Below are 8,406 nucleotides of genomic sequence, written 5' to 3'. Positions count from 1 at the left end.
GTGTGGATCCAGCTACGGATGTAAGTCGGGTTCGATTGTTTGGGGGCCTGTTGCTGATGGTAAGTAAAGCCAAGCGTAGACAGAATAAAGCGTCCCGTTTCAGTAAGGGTGATCCATTCAAGCTGAGAGCGTTGTTGTGCTTCAATGAGTTCGGCAAGGACGTTGTGAACTCCCTAGTTGGTTGAAGAGTTCAGTACTGGTGTAATGCGGAGGCCAAGTGCTTGCTTGTAAACCCCTCGTATGAGGGTGTCGAGCTTGTTTTGCTAAGCCCGGTACCAGTTGAGGTACGCAGCAACGTAGGTGATGTGGCATATGACAAAGGACTGCACGAGGCGGAGAAGGCTTTCTTCTTTGAGTCACCTCGTCAGTTGAAGATGCGTTTAAGAAGCGTAGGGTGTTTTGAGATCGGGCTGAGATCTTGTTGAGAGCCAAGGCATTGGAGCCGTTGGTAGAGATGGTGAGACCGAGGACCCGGATACTAGGGACGTGGGTAGGACTGCCATCTTGAAGGCGTAAGGTGATAGAGTCACAGGGTCATGCTCAGATTGGTGTTTTGGAGGTGTCTCCGCTGAATGGGCTTGAAGAGAAGAAGCTCCGATTTAGCCGGCGAACAGCGCAGTCCGGTCCCTTGGAGACAGGCTTCAACCGTGTCAATCGCCGTTTAGAGGGCTGACTCCACTTGACCATCGCTGCCTCGGTACGCTCAGATGGTGATGTCATCGGCGTAGATAAGATGTTAGAGTTGAAGAATTGCAGACCCATTAGCTTGCTTTAAGTATTATATAAAATATTCACCAAGATAACTTCCAATAGAATCAGGGCAACACTTGACTTCAGCCAACCAAGAGAACAGGCTGGCTTCAGGAAGGGATATTCTACGATGGATCATATCCATGTCATCAATCAGGTAATCGAGAAATCTGCGGAGTACAATCAACAATGGCTTCATAGATTATGAAAAAGCATTTGATTCAGTAGAGATACCAGCAGTCATAGAGGCATTGCGTAATCAAGAGTACAGGAGGCATACGTGAATATCTTAGCAAATATCTACAAGGATTCCCACAGCTACCTTGGTTCTCCACAAGAAAAGTAGAAAGTTACCTATCAAGAAAGGGGTCAGGCAAGGAGACACAATCTCTACAATGCTATTCACTGCATGCTTAGAAGAAGTATTCAAGCTCTTAGACTGGAAGGCTTAGCAGTGAGGATCAACGGCGAATATCTCAGCAACCTTCGACTTGCAGATGACATTGTCCTATTCAGCAACAATGGAGACAAATTACAACAAATGATTGAGTACCTTATTCGATAAAGTGTAAGAATTGGGCTGAAGATGAATATGCAGACGACAAAGATAATGTGAATAGCCTGGCAAGGGAACAAGAATTCATGATCGCCAGTCAGCCTCTAGAGTCTGTAAAGGAGTACGTTTATCTAGGTCAATTACCCACAGGGGACCCTGATCATGAGAAAGAAATTTACAGAAGAATAAAATTGGATTGAAGTGCATATGGCCGTCATTGTCAAATCCTGACTGGGAGCTTACCACTGTCATTGAAAAGGAAAGTGTACAATCATTGCATTCTACCTGTGGTAACATATCGGGCAGAAACTTGGAAGTTAACAAAGAAGTTCCAGAACAAGTTAAGGACTGCACAAAGGAGCGATGGAACGAAAAATCTTAGGAGTAACGTTAAGAGACAGGAAGAGAGCAGTGTGGATCAGAGAACAAACGGGGATAGACGCTATTCTAGCTGAAATTAGGCGGAAGAAATGGAGCTGGGCAGGCCATGTAATGCATAGGATGGATAACCGGTGGACGATTACGGTTACAGAATGGATTCCAAGAGAAGGAAGCGCAGTCGAGGACGGCAGAAAACCAGGTGGAATGATGAAGTTAGGAAATTCACAGGCGCAAGTTGGAATAGGCTAGCGCAAGGCAGGGGTGATTGGAGAGCGCAGGGAGAGGCCTTCATCCTGCAGTGCACATAAATATAGGCTGATGATGATGATGATGATGATGAAACATTTGCTGCAATTAGGGGCCTAGCGTCGCCGCATCTCGTCGGTGGATTGTGAAAAGTCGCAACTCCCCTGCGGTCACCCAGACTATGCCGAAGACCCATGGTCCACGATATGCAACACCATAGTAATTTTGGTGGCTCCGCGGAACGTTGTAGCGTGTCCTTCAGGCGGCTTCGATTGTACTTTCGCTTGCTGGGGAAAAGGCACTCGTCAATTTACACTATCTCACCGCGGGCGCCGAGTGGAGATCGCGCCTACAGCTCGTCCCTCACGACCTCACGGCGTAGTTCCTCCAGTCGGCGATGGCGGGCTCGACAGAGGAAACAAGTCGCCGTGAATCTCCTTCAACAACCACACGTCTACGCTTTTGCTCACGCAATACCCGAGCCAAATCCCCGCATGAAGAAGTGGACGTTCGATCGTCCAAGACAGTTCGTGTTGGCGAAGTAACATCCTTCGCCTCTCTTGCCCGTGCACTGCAGCAGCCGTAGCGTGTAACTGCGACAATTGCTTTCGGCACCTGTTGCACCGGAAGGCAACCCAGCGTCCATTCTGAGTCTTTCTACGTAATGTGACCACTTCGCCATCACAGGTTGGCTATTCCGGATTCGCATAAAAAATTGCCGGGCCATGGTAGGGAATGCAGTTTTTTGTCCTGAGTAGTTAAGAAATAGATATGTGCGATGCAGATTTGCTGTCTTCTAAATGTTACCACTGTCATGCGGGAAAGTTTATTTGGGCTAAACTCGTCGATATGTGAATATCAGATAAACGGAGCACTTGTCATCATTAAAATGTACGGGGGGTTGGCACTTGCAGGTTCACTGTAGAGAGTGTGGGTGCCGACGGGTAGAATAAAATACAGATTGGTTTTTCTGGATAAAGATCAAAACTACAAGGGAACTTATGGAAAACTATCATATCGATAGGGAAGGGGAAAGATGTATTAGTAAGCCGTCTGTCGCTCTTAATAATAAAGAATAAAGATTTTTGCAAATCAGTATTTCACGCTAGCTTGAGTTTGACAAAGATAGTCTTCTGTTGGGTTTCTATTTGTTTTTGTTGTTTTTATTTGTTTTGGTGACACTATCGCTTATGCCTCATGGGGTTCGACGCGTTAACCGAATGGTTACTGCTGTGCATGTTAATATCGCTTTTTGTCGTCCTGTCGGCCATGGTGTAAAATGAGAATTTTCCTTTTAATAAAATTTAGTTGTCAGTCAGCGCCAGCGTCGTGTTCTTCCTTGTTTCCTTGTCTACCCAGCGCTGTTCATTTTTTCCAAATATGGTGCGCTATAAAGTAAAATGATTCCAAACTGTTTTGATTGCAAATTCTGCAATCAGCCTCCGCGATTGGTCAAACATTTTTGGGCCACTTCCGACTACGCCTGTCTGCCAGGCGACGTCACGAAAACCGCGATAGCTCCCCATCTGTTATAACGTGTACACACTGATTACGCATCATTAAACTGCACAAAAGAAAAATAATCAGTCCTGATTCGAACGCCTTTTCACTATTAGCCCTCTGCTATTAGTCAAATGTATTCTGGCTACTCCCACTTCGCCTTTCTGTACCGCAACCTCGCAAAACCGCGAAAACTCACCACATCAAAGTGACATGTACGCGAAAAAATGCATTATTATGCGGAACAAAACTGAACAATTTTCTGCATAGCCACAGACTGCCCCGTTCCGCAAGGAATAGAAGATGGCAGCCAGCCGATCGCTCAGGCCCTCGCTACTCGCACCTGCCTGTGAGCATGTATTTATTTGCGCATGATAATTAATCCTTTTTTTTGCGTGGCAGTAAAACGTTATCGAGCACTTTCGGCATGCATACGACATCGCTGTGCCAACTCTTTCTTGCGGAGGATCTGTTTTAGCGGCATTCTTATCCTTCCATTGGACGTCGGTGCAATTTTTGACCAGCCGCCGCAAGCTAAGTAAGGCGAAGCGGAGCAATCGGAGAAGCCGGCACCACCCTCTTCATGCGGTTATCTATTTTCACTGTGCTGGCTCGGCCCCATTAAAACCCTCTCCACTAGAGCGTGCTCCTCGCCTGTTGTGAGCCAAGTGGATAAGAAAAACCGCTGAGTGTAGACAATGTTATTGGTTTTGAAAGCCAACAGAGGTGATCTCCTAAAACGAGGACAGTGTTTGATTGGGTTGTGCAGACAACTGCAGGTCACCGTCTGATGCGTCGGTGGTTACGTAAATTTGACGTCAGGAGTGTGAAATCAAAAGAGTTTGGAAACATTTTACGTTATTGCACCCATGACTTCCCACCAATTCGCCCAAGTTTCTCTTCTAGTACAATCATTAATCTTCCTCGTGTCCATGCCTAACCTAAACGGCCCATCCTTCTTACGTACTATATAGGTGGACTTTCCCAGTCTGTGGGCTCTGCCACCTTTGCAATGATCCCGCCTTCCATGTGCTGCAGATCCTCACGCAGTGGCTCCCGAAGGGCTAGCGGTGCCCGTCGCGATGATTGCACACCGGCACGGCATTATCGCGGAGAACTATGTGTTAGCAACGCTCCATGCAACCTCACGGGGTTCACACCCCCCCCCCTCCTAAATTTTTTGCGCAACGCACCCCCCCCCCCCCCCACTTACCCACTGTGATGAATTGGTTCGAGTCTTATTTAAGCGGCCGAGGTGTTGCCTCAGGGCAAAAGAAACAAAGCCAGCTGCAAATTACAAACACAACAACTACACTTTATATCAATAACAACAACATCCATCAATACAGAGCAGGGACAGGATATTATTCACTGAATCTCAACGTCAGTTGGCTGATGCTATGGTAACCAACTTAAAGTGCAACCCTGTGCACGCATCAAACAGCGCGAGGTTCAACACAACGCTCTCAAACTGAACGCGCTGAACGCGAAGGCTATACAAAGTCCGGGTTCTACTTACTCAAGTCGTGAAAGAAAGTTCACCGGTGTTAAGTTCCTGCTCGAAATGGTCTGGCTGAAGAAGGAATAGGAGCGACACTCACAGACGCTCGAGGACCGCCGAGCCGTGCAGCTGTCCGGTTGTCGCAACGCCGCGCCGTATCCGCAAACCAGGAGACGCCACCGGTCGCCGGGAAAACACTTTGCGTCTGGGTGGAGGCCTCTGTGAGCCCGGGTCCAGGAGCCCGTCAAGCCCGTACCCTCCGCACCCCAGCAGCCTTCCTCGAACGGTCCCTGTTTAAGTCGTGCCCGGTAGACACCAGGCCATCGGGGAAACATCGATGCGGTTGGGTGAAGGGCTTGTACGCTCGGGTCCCTCTGGCCCTACGCGCGTACATCTCCGCACCCCAGCAGCCATTCTCGAACCGCGCTGACGTGCTTGCTTGCTTGCTTGCTTGCCTTCAAAAGTGCCTCGTACCCACTATGGTGGACTGGCCAAGAATCGGGTGATTGAAGGAAAGCAATTATCGTGTCTTGCGGACTTCTTCTTCTTCAGATTCCTTTTTTTTTTCTTGCGACGCTCGGCGCGCTCGCGCCAAAGCCGCGTGGCACGTCGTCGCCGTCGTCTTCATTGCACACAAAGCTCGCGCGGCGCCGTAAATTCGCAACTCCTTGATGCTATGTCGATGACCACTAAGCGCACATCATGACACCCACCCTTTGTTCTCGTCGCTTCGCACTGACATAATTCAAGAAACCGGTGCTACTATCACAATTTCATTCCTGGGCGCTTCAGTTTGGGTTGGTAATTTACAGCGAATCATGTCTGCATATGGAAAAAACTGTCACGGTGTTTGTCAAGGCTTTGACACTCTGTGAGGTTTTGGGCGAGGATGTGGCGGCCGCATTCTGAAGCAACAAATGCGCAACAAATGAAGCAGCAAATGCGGCAGCCGCATTTTAGATGAAGGCGAAAATGCTCGAGGCCCGTTTAGATTTAGGTGCACGTTAAAGAACCCACGTGGTCGAAATTTCCGGTATACATTTCCGCCACTTCCCTTCAGGCGTCGGTTAGGCCGCGCTCGCGCAGGTAGTCTGCGCGCGAAACGTCTCGTGTTTGCGAGTGCGCCCCTACGGAAGGCTAGTAGTTACTGTTGTGTTTTTGTATCCCAAACCAGCAATTACGGAAGGCTGGTAGTTGCTGTTGTGTTGTGGAATCCCAAACCAACAATGCACACACGAAGGGGTTGATGCCAGCAGTGAAATTCTACCGACTCACAACAGAATGCACGAAACAGACAGCCGACAAGCATGGATTACTGCTGTGCGCAGTACAGCGTAAGTAAACTCTTGTTGCAGGCGCCGATAGTTCTCGTCGGAGTTCACGCGTCCTGAGAAATTGATTATGTGCACTATGCACTGAACACGACCGGAGTTAATTCCTGCATCACTAGTATACCAATCAGTCGAGATTCTGTGAGGTACAAGGTCGCTTCCTGTTTGCACCGGCGTAAGTGAAGCAGAAATGAGTTGCACGCACTACTTAAAATGCGTAGACATGCCATACCTATGCTGTACGCTGAAATATTCTCTACAATTCTCAATCTGTTGACGTAAGGGCAAATGACGGCTGCACGCTCGCACACAGCGGAAGACACAGCGCCTCATGCACTAGCCGCAGGAAATGCAACTCTCTCGTATGAGGGAGCAGGGCGACGAAAGCTTTGAAAGAAAAAAAGCATTACGCGTTTTTGCGGGTATTTCAGTTTTCTAGCGCAAAGACGCAGCGAACAAGCTATTCCTATGGGAGTAGGTATAGCCTGGTCACACCTGCATTTTCACGTGTATAGCCGTCCTTGACTTGTGAAACGCACTTTGCCCCGACGAGGACGACGACATCTACGCTTGACGGAGATTAACAATTAATGTCTTCTCCGATCGGGCGGGTGGTCTCAATGATGCGTTTTCGAAGACTGGTCCATTCAGTGGCGCAATGAGAGACCGTTGCTCCAAACACCCACTGTACCTGTCGTACTTACTGTATTTTCCTGAGCTTCCTTTACTTTTTCCTTAATGTCTGCAAAAGCGCACGCACACGCGAAAGGGGGGGGGGGGGCCCATGGCTTTGATATGCATGTATAGAGTCTGCTTAAACTGCCGATATTTATTATCGATCACGTCACGTAGAGGAAAGCAGACACTTGACCCGCCCCCCCCCCCCCCCCCCCCCGTTCGGACCGGTGAACCCCCTCCCCCCCCCCCTCGAAAACATTTCTGTCTACGCCCCTGCTCCAGACTACGTCCTATCCCAACCTGGCCCTTTTTCATTCGATCACTGCAGAGGCTTTTAGCTCTACTTCCCCGACTGTGGCAATCTAGTACATATGCTCTGGCGATGCCGCTCGTTACAGGGACCCAATCGCATCACGGAAGCATGGAGCTCTGCCATCCAGAGCTCAGAACTTTCAGGACAAACTTGTACTGACCAAAGAACCAACGATGCGGCGGTTAGGCTCGGCCTATCCGTCCCCACGTGGCTGCGGCCCGCAGCTCTGCCCTAAGGCAGGGCTTCTCAGGAACTTGTCATTTAAGTTCTTTGTCAGTTTCTCTGTCATTCTTGGCGATAGCTGTGACTGGACACTGGCGGCGGCGGCGGCGGACACCACCGCCAACCGACACGGCTATAGGAATGAGCTCGTAACAGCTTCCGCTCTAACAAATACTATCTATTTTACGAATATAAACTTACAATGAACAGAACAATGTCAACAAATAGAGTTACGAAAGATGAACTAGCTATTCAACAAATACAGAAGCAAATGGTGAACACCGTTGCGACTTTCCTCCACGTAAGTGCAGCGGAGGAGACTGTGCACGCACGGAGCAGATAGGTGCATCGCATCCGCCTCCCCTTCCCCCTGCCCTTTCATTATTATTATTTTTATTGCCTTGTTGGCTCCCTGGAAGAACTGAGTTGGACATCTGTGCCAGCATTATTTACGGCGAATTCACATGCTCGCCGGTTTTCTTCAATACTCACTGAACCTTCCTTGTTTGTCATACCAAGAGAACTGGAACACCGGGAAGGACTTCATGAGTTTGTAACGTGCCGTACACTGGAACTCTAAATGGGGAGAGGGGGGAGGGGGTCAGTACATCCAGACATCTCGCAGAGGATCCGCGCATGGTTCCAACACCTTCCAGCCATCATTGTCATGCTGTTGCCGTCATTGCCTCATCATCATTTCACCACGCTCATGATACTGACATATATATTAGTTGGTTTTTTATTCTTATCTTGTTGTCTTATCTTTTCTGCTCTTACCCCATTCCCCTGTGCAGAGTAGCCAACCGAACACTTAAGCTGGTTAACCTCTCTTGTTTTTCTTTCCCGCACCCTCGCTTCGTCGTAATGTCATCGTTATTCTTCCGATTTCAATCTGTCGCTGCCACTGCGTTGACGTATCATCATCACG

Source organism: Dermacentor silvarum, chromosome 9, assembly GCF_013339745.2.
Source record: "Dermacentor silvarum isolate Dsil-2018 chromosome 9, BIME_Dsil_1.4, whole genome shotgun sequence".
In the NCBI taxonomy this organism is placed as follows: Eukaryota; Metazoa; Arthropoda; class Arachnida; order Ixodida; family Ixodidae; genus Dermacentor; species Dermacentor silvarum.
Note: the sequence above shows the minus strand (reverse complement) of the source record.